Raw genomic sequence first — 14,417 nt, 5'->3', positions numbered from 1 at the left:
AGTGGGCCCTGAGGCAATCGCGGAGTACGGCTATTGGGGACAACTTGGGTTTGGACAGGGACAGGCACCTCGTACGATGGGAAGGTAAAGGGGGGATGAGCTGGCTAGAGTTATTAAGGACATTACAGCAGGTTAGGGGAAGGGGTTTCTGTCCAGATGTGTTGCTTTTACATTTGGGAGAAAATGACTTGGTACAAAGGACAGGTTTGGATATCATGAGGCATATGAAAAAGGACCTGCGTGAGATTCAACTACAATGGCACAGTTGTCATGTGATTTGGACAGCCTTTATCCCTTCTTGGGTATGGCGAGGGGCAATAAAAACGGGTGCAATCGAAAGGGCACAGCAAAAAAATAATAAATAGATGCATTTGTTTTGCAGGGAAAATGGAAGTACTTATTTGGAGCACAGGGATTTACGTTTTCAAGGACAAAGAGTTTTTTAGAGTGATGGAGTACACCTGTTCTTTATGGGCATGGAGTTGTACCTGCTCCAGCTGAAAGAAGCTTTGAAAGGATTGTTTAGGGAACCATAATTACGTTTATATACCTATCAGGTTAAGGCAGCATTGATAGGGCAAGTTGACTGACTAGCGCCAGACGGGGGGCAGAAAAAGGAGGGGTGCACCTGTTTCCAATAAAGCGGCCTTTTACACACAAAAGGGTGTAGTGGTGCTGTTTCCCTCTTGCAAAATATATATTACAAAATTCGAAAGCCAACAGGTGCAGAATTTAAAGAAAGGGTTATTTATAAAATGGAGCCTTGCAACGAGAACGTCTTACGAGTTCCTTCCATAGCCATACCAACTGTGGCCAGATGACCAAAACTGAGTTGGATTTTATGATATCACTTTGAAGTTTAAAGTAAACCTTTAGCCCCGCTAGTAGAGATAGCGTGTTGTAATGGGGCCTCGGGGGGGAGGAGGAGGAACGAGTTCCCCCCAGGGTTTTTGGGATGGGTGGCACGATCCGCGACGTGGTTGGGCGTCCGGGGTGCCAGTTAAAGGGGGTGGGCTAGGGTACTTAGCCAGACATTTTGTGGCCATAGGCACCATTTTGGGAAAGGTGACCTGGTGGCCAGGACGCTGTCCGCAGAGCTGGGATTTTGCTTTTCCACGTGGCGTTTGTTGGCAGTTTGGTAGCGTAGAAATTTGACTAGGAGCGTTAGGGTTAGTCAGTTTTAAGGAGTAAGGAAGAGATTTAGCAGAGCACTTACTTGTCTCGCGGTCGACGTGGTCACAATAGCGGGAATGGAGATCGATGGGAAAGTCGCCGAGGCCGTGGAACTGCTAAAGGAGGCCGGCCGTTTGGATCTGCTGCGGGAGGAGGCCCTCATCACGGGCCGCCCGGTGCGCAAGGCATCGGCGGGAGTAGCCACGGCAGTTGTGGCGTGCTCCCCGCCGCGCGCCGCTACGATGCAGGTAAAGGGAGTGGCTCAGGGGGCGGCGGCGGCACAGGGCGTCTCCGCGGCGGGGAAAGGGAGGGCTGGGAGGCGTGGATTAAGGAAGCGAGCCCTGAGGGTTTCCCTCGGGGCGGAGACGAGTGCGGACAGCGCGAGCGGTGCTGCAAACATGCGCATTAAGATGGGCCTGCAGGGTGAGGCGCGTCCCCAGGGTTGGGGAATGCTGAGGGCCGGAGCGAGGCTTGGGCACAGCAAGGACGGGGGGAGAGGTGCGAGGGAGGCCCGCGAGGGGCGGGGCCCGGGCATAGAGGGGTGCAAAAGAAAGTTAAAAAGGGCCCAAGGGCAGGTGGTGCAGGAGGCTCCTACGCATCTGGGGCAGACTTTTCCCGGGGGGGGGGATTGCAGGCAGGGGACCAGGAGGAGTCAGTAAGGGTTGGGGAGAGTAAGGACCCCAGGGTCCCGATTTCGGAGAAGTGGCCTACAATGCTCCGGTGGAGCAGTAGCGACGAGGACGGAGGTGACGTGGGGGGCGGATGGCCTGAGGTCGAGGGCCCTTTAGTGGACCGGTCCAAGGGGGCCCCCAGGAAGGTATATGGGGCTAGGAAAGCAGGTACTTCTTTACGGGAGGAGGAGATTAGCTTGGGGGGCGACGTTTCAGGCGAAGAGGAGGGTTGTGAGGTGCGGGGACGAGTTAAGGTTTTTTCTGCTCCTGGCACACCAGACCTTTCTTGGCAGGAGACTTTGGATTATGACGAGGATGATCCAGGCAAGCTTGGAGGGGCTCGGTCACCCTGGGAGGAAGAGAAGGAGGGCCCAAGGGCGGGTAGCCGGATGACATCACCAGGACGGCGAGGAAGGCGGCAAGGGGCTGCGGACGCTTCTTCTGGGCTGTGTGGAGGTGTGGGTTTGGCACCCCCGATGCCCCAGCCTGGGAGGAGCAACGTCCGGGCCCATCAAGGAGGCGGTCGAGAAGCAGAGGAGGGTATACCGGCTGCGCGCGGTGCGGGGAGTATGGTGAGCGTGTTGGCGGGGGAGTGGTGGCGATGGATGAAGTGGAGTCGGATGTGAGCTTGGAGGAAGGGGAGCTGCGCAATAGTGGTAGCGAGGCTGAGTGGTGGGATCGGAAAGGGCGGGGGGTTTCTAACCCTGTCCATCAGTCATTTCAGGTGAAGCAGGTGTTTGCAAGACAGGACAAGCATAGGGACAGAGTCGGAGGAGAGGCGCGGAAGGTTCAGGAGCGGCCCCCGCTGCTATCCCCAGGTAAAGCGTTGTCCTGTTCGATGGTATCTGTAGCATCAGAAGCAAAGGAGGAGTCGGTGCGATTAGTGAAAGGGGTGTATGTGCAGGACATGGGGGTGGCAACTGACAGTGGGGCTACTGGCGATGCGGCTAAAGGGGAGCGAGCGCAGGGCACGTGTAAAACAGCAGCTGCGTTGGAGGACAAGAGTGCGGGGAAGGGAGCGAAGGAGGAAAAGGAAGGGGAGCTGGCGTTAAAACGAATGAAGTTGCCCTACATGGGCACAGCAAAACCCCTGGGTGCACACTTGATGTCAGCGACGAAAGAGAAAATTTGGAAAGGGGAATACGTGGACATATTAAAGTTGTTGCATCGGGAGGTAAGAGCGAAGGAGGGCTCTAAAGAAGAAGAATGGGAGCTGTCCAAGCGGCCTAAAGTGCTGGTAACGACAGAGAATTGGACGCAGCATTTTTGATATTGTGAACGCTTCCCAGAGAGGTCGGTCGCGTTGTTTAAATATATAGACATAATCAGGAAGGCCCAACTGAACTATGAAGGCTATGCCTGGCATCAGTATGATGAAGAATTCCGGGCGCGAATGGCTGCGGATTCAGAAGTTCAATGGGGAGAAATCGATACGGACCTGTGGCAGCACAGTATGAGGCCAGCTAAGTTTGGCAAGACAGTGTTCACGGCTAGTGGCTTACCCATAATTTATCGGCCCTTTCAGGAGCGCCCCACCCAAGGGATGGGGTCAGGGGGAAACAGCCCAGGTAGATCCAATAATGCGGGGGCCGGCCGCTCCGGGGCATGCTGGGATTATAATAAGGGATTGTGCACTAGGGAGTACTGTAAATTCCGGCACGAGTGCTCCAAGTGCGCAGGGCGACATCCGGTCACGGCGTGCAGTGGACAACAGAATGCAGCTGGTGTGGGCGGAGCCACGAGCGGGGGTCAAGGGTCTAGCTATGGAGGAAGGGAAGGGCAGCACCAACGGCAAGGATTTACAGGTAAGAGCTCTTACGTCGGTTAAGGTGGACCGCCTAGAAGTGTGTCTGGCGGGTTACGATAGAACGGTAGACGAGGAGTTATTGGTGCAGGGCTTTCGCGAGGGTTTTCGGTTGGGGTATCAGGGTCCTCGGTACGCCGGTGGGCGGAGAACTTACGTTCCAATACGGGCGAAGGAAGGTTTGGTACAAGGCAAGTTGCAACAAAGGAGTACGCGAAGGTCGCATGGCGGGTCCTTTTTCTTGTTGACCTCTCTAATACCTCATTGTGTCGCCTATTGGGGTGGTTCCGAAAAAAGAACAAGGGCAGTTTCGGTTGATTCAGCACTTGTCATGGCTGGAAGGAGCGTCGGTCAACGATTTCATCCCAGAGGAGTTCACCAAGGTGTCGTATGTGTCGGTGGACGTCGCGGTGGATATGGTGGAACAGTTGGGCCCTGGGGCCTTGAAGGCAAAGACCGACATCAAGTCGGCATTTCAGCTTCTTCCGGTTCACCCAGACGATTTTGAGTAGCTGGGCATACAGTTTCAAGGGAGCTGGTATGTGGATAAAGCATTGCCCATGTGGTGCTCCAGCTCTTGTGCGCTATTTGAGCAGTTTAGTTCGGCGCTGCAGTGGATTTTTGCGAGGATTACGGGTCACCAATGGGTAACACACTATTTGGATGACTTTTTCTTCGCAGCACCGGCCGACAGCACGCGCTGTGCAGCGGTGCTGAGCCGTTTCGAGGACATCATGGGAGACCTGGGTGTGCCCCTGGCTCCTGATAAGACAGCGGGGCCAAGTACGGCACTGTCCTTTTTGGGGATCGAACTGGATACGGTGGCAGGAATGGCCAGGTTGCCGGCGGACAAAAAAAGAGGACATGGTCAATAGAATTTCCGGAATGCATTACAGGCAAAAGGTCACAGTGAGGGATGTGCAAGTGCTATTGGGTCACTTAAAATTTGCGAGCAGGGCGGTCTTTTTGCAGGCGGCTATCGCTGGCGTTGGCAGGGCACGCGCTCCCACACCATCATGTGCGGTTGAAGGTGTGAGTGCGGGAAGATTTGCGCATGTGGGTCAAGTTTTTGGACTCGTTTAATGGCATTCCACTGAAGGTGTGGAGGGCAATACGAATGGGATGTTCAGCTTTTTTCCGACGCAGCGGGGTCGTCGGGGTTCGGTCTGTACTGGGATGGGCGTTGGTGCGCAGAAGAATGGCTGGAGGAATGGAAGCATGGGGGTCGAAGCATCGCGTTTTTGGAATTATTTCCGCTGATAATAGCGGTTTGTTTGTGGGGCACGGAGCTCCGGCACTCGCGGGTGCTTTTTCGGGTGGATAACCTGGCAGTGGTGCAACTGGTTAATCGTCAGTCAGCGCGGGAGGCCGGAGTGTTGCAGTTGCTGCGCGTATTTGTCCTCCAATGCTTGCGTAACGACATACATTTTAGCGCAAGGCACGTGCCGGGTGTGAATAATGACATCGCCAATGCTTTGTCTCGTTCTCAGTGGGAGCGGTTCCATGGATTAACCACGGGCGTGGCACTGAGAAGATTTCGCATGCCGGGGGAGCTGTGGAGAGTAGGCGTGTTCGGATGCTTCGATTGGTTATGAACTCTTTGGCGCCATCTACTCGGCGGGCATATGCCAAAGCATGGGAAGAGTTCCTGGGATCCGGGGCTCGACGTCGGGTGAGGCAGGACGAGGTCGTGGAGGACGTGGTACAGTTTATTATGGATTTGATTGGGAAAGGGCAGTCCAGAGTTACGATTTCGGGTAAGTTGTCGGCCTTGGGGTTTATGGGAAAGCTCCTATGCGGCTACTCTCCATCTGCAGGTGAATTGGGTATGAGGATCCTCCAAGGCTGGGACAAATCGTTGGGGCTACAAGGGAGGGTGCGCCGGCCGATATCGTTGGAGATTATGAAGAGTTTGCTGCCAGTACTGGGGGATATTTGCTACGATGGGCATGAGGCTCTTCTTTTCAAGACTTTGATGTCGTGGCTGTTCTTTGGGGCTTTTCGGGTATCAGAGTTGTTGGGGTTGTCGGGGCAACCAGGTATTTTATGGGGAGAGGTTCAGCTGGGGTCGAAGGGGTTGGCGATGTCGGTGCGGCGATCCAAGACGGATCAAAAAGGGGTGGGGGCAACGGTAATACTTAGGCCTTATCCCGTCAAGTCCATTTGCCCCGTCGTTTTGGGGAAACGATTGCAGGCGGTTTCTCCGGTGAGGAGCGGACAGGTTTTTCGTCATGCGGACGGTCGGATGGTATCCGCGGCTCAGCTTCTTGCAGTTTTGCGGAAGGGGCTGGTAAAGATCGGGTTAGATGCCGCAAATTTTGGGACGCACTCTTTTAGGATCGTGATGGCTACAGAAGCGGGGAACAAATGCTGGAGTGCTGAGGAGCTGATGGCTCTGGGGAGATGGAAATCTGATTGTTTTAGGCGGTACGTGCGGGGTGTGGAGGTATAATGGGGTGCAAGGGAGAGGAGCCGTAGTTCATGTCTTTTTTCTCTTTTAGGTGTGGTCCTGGGGCCAGCAGCGGAATACCTTACAATTTGGGTGATCGGCCACTCGTTCGTGAAGTGGGCTCAGCGACAGGCTCAACGGACCGCCCTGGGGGACAACCTGGGGCTGGATTTAGCGCGTTACCGGGTCACGTGGATCGGGAAAGGGGGGATGAAGTGGAGGGAGGTTTTGCCTCGTCTGCAGAACACCTTGGGGAGGGCACATTGTCCAGACTTTCTGTGCATTCATTTGGGGGAGAATGACCTAATGGGAACGACAGGTTTGAGTCTAATGAAACTCATGAAGAAGGACTTGCAGGTGATACTACAGCAGTGGAAGGGTTGCCACGTTATGTTTACAGTGTTTGTTCCGCGTCGGGTGTGGAGAGGTGCCAGGAAGCCGGGGACGATCGAGAGGGCTAGGCGGAAACTCAATAAGGAGATGAAGGGGTTTTGTTTGGAGCACGGAATAACATTTTTAGAACATGGGGATTTGAGGTTTGAAGATGTTGAGTTTTTCAGAGACGACGGGGTTCACTTGTCTTTCGTAGGGATGGAGCTATACCTGTTACAATCGAGGGATCAAATGAGAGTGTTGTTGCGAGAGACCTAAGGGGGGGCAGAAAAAGTTGAGGTCTTTTTCTGGTGGCGGGGACAGCTGTAGGGCAGCTATTAAAAGCTTGGGGGAGGACGGAGTTGGCAGGACAATTCAGGTATTAGGACGGGAAGAAGCGTTAATTAGACAAGGACAGGCAGGAGACTGCTCATTAGCGGACAGGTTCGAGGAAAAGGGGTAGGACGGGAGAAAGTAAAGGAGACAAGAGGAAGGAAAGACAGGACGAGAGTGAGGAGGGGAGGGGTCGGGGTAGGGGAGGGGGAGAGGCGGGGACAGGTGATTCGATGTCTAGTGAGGTTTTAGTTTTATAAGGCAAAGGCCAGGTGGGGTAGGCTTTGGGGCACCTGTTCCAATAAAGCGGCCTTTTACACACAATAAACGAGTCGCGGTTGGTCTCTCTATCCCAATGGTCTCTGCGACTGGGTGTACCTTACGGTATTCCCTTTATTGTTCTGTTTTTGCTTGCACTGTTTTCCTTAGGTACTATTTAGGAAATTGCACGTTCAAAAATCTGTGACCAATCATAATTTGCGCAAAACATGGAATTTAAAATCAGGCGCAACCACTGATTCAAATGTTAGGCTGACAGAATGAGGTCAAATTTATAGTGTTTCCAAGGAAGTTGTATCTAATTGTTTTTTCTAGAACTGCTGGCTGAACAACAATAGTCTGTCCTCAGTAAAAAAAAACGAAAGGAAAGGTAAACATGTAAAACGCCTAACGCCAACCAGAACCCTGGTCTTTCTGTGGCTGTCTAGGTTTGGAGTTTGTTAAGTAACCAGTGGGTTATCTCACTTCGCCTCCATGGGTGCTCCCCGCAGTCCGTCTTTGATGTCTCAAGAATGCAGCACTGTGGCTTGAGTTACAGAATCAACAAACACCCAATGGTGGCGGCATGGAGAAGTGACAGTGTTTAATGGCAGCTTCACGTCCAGTCCAGCTCTGACTGATACAAGCCAGACCAACCAGAATCAAAACGCTCCCTATGAAGACAGGCAAGACCAGAGGAAATTCCACTACTGAGTCAGTGTGCAGCCGCTTTGTCCTGTAACGTTCACAAAGTGAAAATGTTGTCATTACTGCTTTTATTTATATTTTGTTTGCAATGATTTAGTGCTTGACTTTGACAGCGTCTGCTCTCTCTATTTCCGCGGCTACTAGATGCCCCAAGTGAGGTGACAGAAACATATGAGCAGGCTTTCATCGCGTTGCACGTGGAAAATTTTAGCCAATCACACCTCATTCTGTTCATACATCGACGTTCATGTGAACGTGATGAAAAACACTTTACAGCAGTTCTGTAATTAACTGTTGCAAGTCTAATGTGAAATTTTCCTTAGAGAACAATAAACCTGTGTTTTTGTCAGGCATCGAAAAGTTTCCAAATTTACAGAAAAATGTACATGACGCTGTGTTCTCAAATAGAAAATATTGCATTCAATATCACAAAAATAAAGAAGGGTGAAATTATTGATTCTCGAAAGAATCCCCACCCCTCCGCGCTGTTCAATATGGAATGTTGAATAACTATGTTCAACCAGTTTTCCTTGGTAAAGTTCTGCATTGTTCATCCTAGTCTGCCCTATATATCATTTAAATTTATCAACTGCCCTAAGGATCTCGAAAATGAAACCATAAGCAGTCTAGGGTTGGGAGTGGGCGGTACGTCAGAGGACTGCCTGTAGGCTACTTCGTCTTGCGGCATGTTGGATATATGGATAAAGCATTGTCAGTTCACTTCTTTGATGTTTGCGGTGGTTGGGCATGGGCTGAACTGCACCTCTGTCTACAGCACCTGCAAGCCTCCTGCACAGTTTTACTGGCGGCAGATTTGAACCAGGTAAGATTAGCTGCGGTGTTGCGGTGTTTCCAGATTTAGGGTCTCATTGTGAGTTTGGCGGTCTGTGGACCGCCATGGTAAAGGTGGCAGTCTGACTGCCACAACTTTGGCCTCCAGATTACAAGTTTAGTGGTCGGACCGCCAGAAGACCGCCAGCAGACCGCCGGCACTGCATAGTCAGTGCAGCACGGTCCTAAACTGCGGCGGCCAATGTTGGAGATCCTGGCATTGGGACCGCCATGGCCATTATGACCTGCAGGACCGCCAAGCTTTCAATGGTGATCCCACCCCCATGGAAAGCTTGGCGGTCAGGCAGGTAAGGGGCCCAAACAGGAGGCCCCAGGGGGCACAGCCCTATGGAGGGTGAGGTGGGAGCCCCTGTGCGCCCCTCAAAACATTTGGGGCTTAGGGACACACTGTGTCCCATGCACATGGTTCATGGGCACAGTCCTCCTGTCGTGCCAACAGGTAGGGATGCATGGCCAGCAGTAGCTCCTTTATACTGTCCCCTTTCTCCCCTGCCAGTCACACCAGCCCCATGCGGAACTCGTAATCTGGTGATCTTGGTCCCATCAGCCTGGTGCCATTCGAAAGACCGCACAGTCTGTCCGACCTCCAAACTCGTAATGAGGCCCTTAGCATTACTGAAAGATCCAATCATTTTGAGTTTAGAAACACCGGACCACTTAGAATCAGTAGAGCAGTATCTTCTCCAGAGTCTCATCAATGGGGCTAAAGGTAAAGCTTTGAGAATATCCCAGAAGTAGAAAGGAACATCACTATCCCTGAACTGGCATGACAGTGAATATCATTAAAGGATGTGGTATGAGTAGAAAATACTCCTGGGAGTCTCTTTGCAACAGGAATCTCTATGCTGCAGTGCTAAGAGGCTTTTGTGCAGAAACGCAATGCAAGCAACGGGCCTCAAACCTGGGCATGCTGAGCTTACTTTCCAGGCCTGCCACATGTTCATCTTGGGAGCCGGACTCTAAGCATAATTTTTTCAGGTGGTATAGTGTCCATCAAGAGCACCGAAATGTTCATCCAGAATTATTCTGTAGATGGCTACTTTGTTCAAGTGCTTGCACAGAGAAGGTACGAACTTTGGGGTCACGGAAAATGGAATCACAGGTGGAAAAAGAGTGAAAATAGTAGACATTAGATTAGATTTGATTAAACATTTATAAGGTGCACTATCACTCACAAGGGAGCATCTTGGTGCTAAGGGGACGGCCTAAAAATGAATGGAAAGAAGGACAAAGGAAGAAAAAAAATAAGGTTAGTAAATCAGGGGCATTGAAGATCCATTGAAGAGCCAAGTCCTGAACTTTGAGTGTTCCCAAAGGTGTCTGTTTCAATACCTTTTTTAATTAGATTTCCACACCACATTGTCCTTTACATTGACATCTAAATTCATCTATCTGGGACCAGAGGGCAGTTTGGGCATTGTTGAGGTACCTACTCTGATACAATATTTGCTGCTGTCCATACAAGGCAATCTTTTTGTGTCGTGCAAAGGTGGGGAGAATCTCCTCCTTCAGAAAAAGAAAGGCTTGGGAGCCACATTCTGTTGATGACCCACATAAATAGCTTTCATCTGGGTCAATGGTGAATTTCAGCTATTCCTGACATCTCAGAAAGCAGCACTAAGCAAACTGATCTTGTGGTTTCGCTATTCTCAATTTAAGAGTGGAGTTACAAGTGCTAGCAACATTAGTGCCCATCTCAAAGTCACTCTAATGACAAGGCTCCTGTTGACAACTGCATAAGTAAGCATAAGAATGCAAAACTGTGTTTTTTGGGGGAAAGAAGAGTGAGGAGGAGAGGTTAAATGGGGGCCTGAGAGGAAGACCCTGTGACAGAGTAAGATTTGCATGGTGTGATTTTGTCTACACTAAACAGAAATATGTGTACCTTGCAAATGACGTGCATTAATTCTGGTAAAGTGACTCATGGGTAATGTGCATTCATTTCCTTATATTGATTTGTGTCCTGAAGTACATAGTTATTAATCTGTGTAAAAAAATGGACCATTAATTGTGGCTGGTGGTCGACCACCTCAGGGAATATCAACACTAACTTGTCAGGGTGAATTCCCAAGTCACTAAATTAAACTGCGATGAACCCCTGGAAGATATGACACAGAGCAGACAGGCTTAACTTAAGGCAATGTGTAAATCATTTATGCAGTACCAAAATAGTAATAAAGAGATCAAACAATAAACATCCCTAAACCAATAAGAAAAACAAAATGTCACCAAAATGACAAAAATCCAACAAGGGGGACCAGAGACAAGAATTTTTTTTAAGTTTTAAGTAAAAATAACAATAATAATAGTCTATAGAAGCGGTAGACTAGGATCCAGGTGTGTTTTCAGGCCACCCTTGATGGAGCAGTGGTTGGTTGCCCCAAGTTGGTTTCCCCCAGTAAAAGATTTTACCTTCTGACTCAGGGCCTGATTATGAGTTTGGTGGTCCCATGATCGCCCTGTCGGTGGTCCGACTTCCAAAGGTCTGGCAGAGCAAACTGCCATATTATGAGTTTGGCTGTAGTACAAAAAAAAGACCGCCAGCAGTTCGCTGGCACCGCCAGGCAGCACAGACTGCCATAGTCACAAGAAATCATGAACAGGTCAGAGGAGACAGTGTTTCCGCCGGACCCATTACAACGTTGCACACCGCTAATGTTACTGTGGCGTTCCAACCACCATGTATAAGCTGGTGGAAACGGACAGTATAAAGAGACACTCACCCGCAGGCACCCTTACGCATCTAGGGCCACCATAGAGCTTTTCGCAAACATCATGCCACTACTTCTGCTCATCAAAAGACCACAAAATCAACATCAACGTGGACACCATCAACCATACGTACACACACCTACCTGTATCATCAACCTTTAAAAACAGCTTGTGGTGCCAGCAAACACAATTTAGGAGGGGTAAGCCATGGGCAGCAGGCACACGTCTCATACAACACACACTCACGGACATGTACACAGACACACAATATGCATACTTTGGCCAACACACTCACATTGCACTGCAACACTACACAAATACACACAGCCACACAGCTCAGGAACAGGGACACTGAAGGCTACATAACATTGTCACACACAGGAACAACAACACACCTATACCACATATAAAATTACAGCTCACACCACCACATTCCACACTGGCCAGGGACTGTCCACACAAACAACACATATAGCTATTGATGCATGGCATGCAACACAAAAAACACCACCAGTAAACAGCCCTGCAATGAACACACACATCACATCACAATGGAAGCACAATGACATGCATAAAACACAGAGAGACAAATACACCAAGAACAATATAACAACTATACCTACACAATTAGGATGGGGCCATCGGAGACACACAGGAAGGAGATTGTACTGGGACATATAACACTTTGAACATCATCGCCACATCTAAACTATGGGAAAAGTAACATCAACAAAACATACAACTCCTGCTGCATGGGACATACCTCTACAGGAACCATTTGCAAGGTGCACACACGTAAACTGGCACAAATGCAAACAAAACTAGCACAATTCACACTCCAAGTCTGCAAACACACTCTGTTGGAAATGGCCTTTCTACAGGGTCACCCCCAAGCTTTTTGCCTTCCTCCTTCTCTTTTTCCAACCTCATTTTTGCTGGCTTTAGGACTCTGCACACTTTACCACTTCTAATAAGTGCTAAAGTGCATAGACTCTCTTCTTAAAACATGGTGACATTGGCTCATACCCAATTGGCTTATTTAATTTACTTGTACATCCCTAGTCAAGTGCACTGCATGTGCCCAGGGCCTGTAAATTAAATGCTACTAGTGGGCTGCAGCACTGGTCGTGCCACCCACATAAGTATCCCCTAACCATTTCTCAGGCCTGCCACTGCAGGGCCTGTGTGCAGTTTCACTGCCACTTCGACTTGGCATTTAAAAGTAATTTCCAAGTCTTAAACTACACTTTTTCTACATATATGTCACCACTAAGGTAGGCCCTAGGTAGCCCCTAGGGCAGGGTGCTATGTAGATAAAAGCAGGACATGTACCTGTACAGTTTATATGTCCTGGTAGTGTAAAACTCCTAAATTTGTTTTTACACTGCTGCGAGGCCTGCTCCTTTCATTGGCTAACATTAGGACTACCCTCATTTACTGTTTGAGTGGTAGCTCCTGAACTGAAAGGAGTAACAAGGTTATATTTAGTATGGCCAGAATGGTAATGCAAAATCCTGCTGACTGGTGAAGTTGGATTTAATATTACTATTTTAGAAATTACACTTTTAAAACAGTGAGCATTTCTCTGCACTTAAATCCTTCTGTGCCTTACCAGCCACGTCTGGCTGGGTTACTTGACAGCTCCCTTGTGCATTCACTCAGACGACCCCAAGCACAGGATCCTCAGTCACACTTTCACACATTTGTATACTGAATGGGTTTTCCTGGACTGGGAGGGTGGAGGGCCTGACACTTACATTTGAAAGGACAGTGGCCTGCCCTCACACAATGGACTGCCACACCCTCTACTGGGACCCTGGCAGACAGGATGAAACTGAAAGGGGACCAGGTGCACTTCTAAGCCACTGTTTGAAGTCTCCCCTACTTTAAAGGTACATTAGGGCCCATATTTATACTATTTTAGCACTGCATTTGCGTCATTTTTTGATGCAAAAGCGGCGCAAACGTACAAAATGCAATAGTATTTTGTAAGTTTGCGCTGCTTTTGCGTCAAAAAGAGGCGCAAATGCAGCGCTAAAAAAGTATAAATATGGGCCTAGATATTTAAGCAGGGCCTCTGACCCTACCAACTCAGACACTTCTGGACAAGTTACCACTGGTGAAGAAACTCTGAACCAGACCCTGCAACCTGCCAAGAGGGACTGCCTGGCTGCCCAAAGGACTCACCTGACTGGTTTTCTGCAAAGGATGGCTGCCCTGCTGTTGCCCTGCTGCCTCTGGCTCTGCTGAGAAGTGCTCTCCAAGAGCTTGGATAGAGCTTGCCTCCTGTTCCTTGAAGTCTAAGGCCCAAAAAGACTTATTCCTGCAAAGAACTCCTTATGCACTGAAAATTTGATGCACAGCCTGCCAGAAACGACGCACAGCCTGCATCGTGGTGAGAAAATCACTGCACACCAAACTGGAACGACACAGCCCGGCTCCCCTAGAGGAGATTGACGCAGCACCAGCGTTACGATCGGAACTTCGATGCATGGCCCACTGGATTGACACAAAGCCAAGACAAAACAACAAAGCCGGACTTCCAGCGAGAAGGATGGACGTGGCGCCTGCCGTGCGACAGTAATTTCCATGCATCGCCCACCTGATTGACGCAACTCCTGGGACTTCGTCCTGCACGCCCAGGATTTCTCTGCATTGTCCCCGGGGCTTATGAAAACCGGCAACCAGAAGAGGATCCAAGTCCGCGCTCCGGAAATCGGCATAAAGCCTTCACTGCGTGGAAAATTATCGACACATCGTCTGTGTGCATCTGGAGAAACCGGCGCACACCTCCCCATTCTCCACGCATCTCCTCCTCTATGGTCCCTTGGGGAGAATTTAAATGCAAACCAGGTACTTTGTGCTTGCAAATTCTCTGAAGTGATATTCTAACTTGTACTTATCAAATGTTGATTGTTTTGACCTGCATTTTACCAGATAAATATTGTATATTTTTCTAAATACTGTGTTGTATATTTTTGTGGTGCTATACTTTGTTATTGCATTATTTATTGCACAAATACTTTACACATTGCCTTCTAAGTTAAGCCTGACTGCTCAATGCCGAGCTACCAGAGGGTGGGCA

The sequence above is a fragment of the Pleurodeles waltl genome, chromosome 5 (assembly GCF_031143425.1).
Source record: "Pleurodeles waltl isolate 20211129_DDA chromosome 5, aPleWal1.hap1.20221129, whole genome shotgun sequence".
Classification (NCBI taxonomy): domain Eukaryota; kingdom Metazoa; phylum Chordata; class Amphibia; order Caudata; family Salamandridae; genus Pleurodeles; species Pleurodeles waltl.
The sequence above is the reverse complement of the archived record's forward strand: the minus strand, read 5'-3'. Positions refer to the sequence as shown.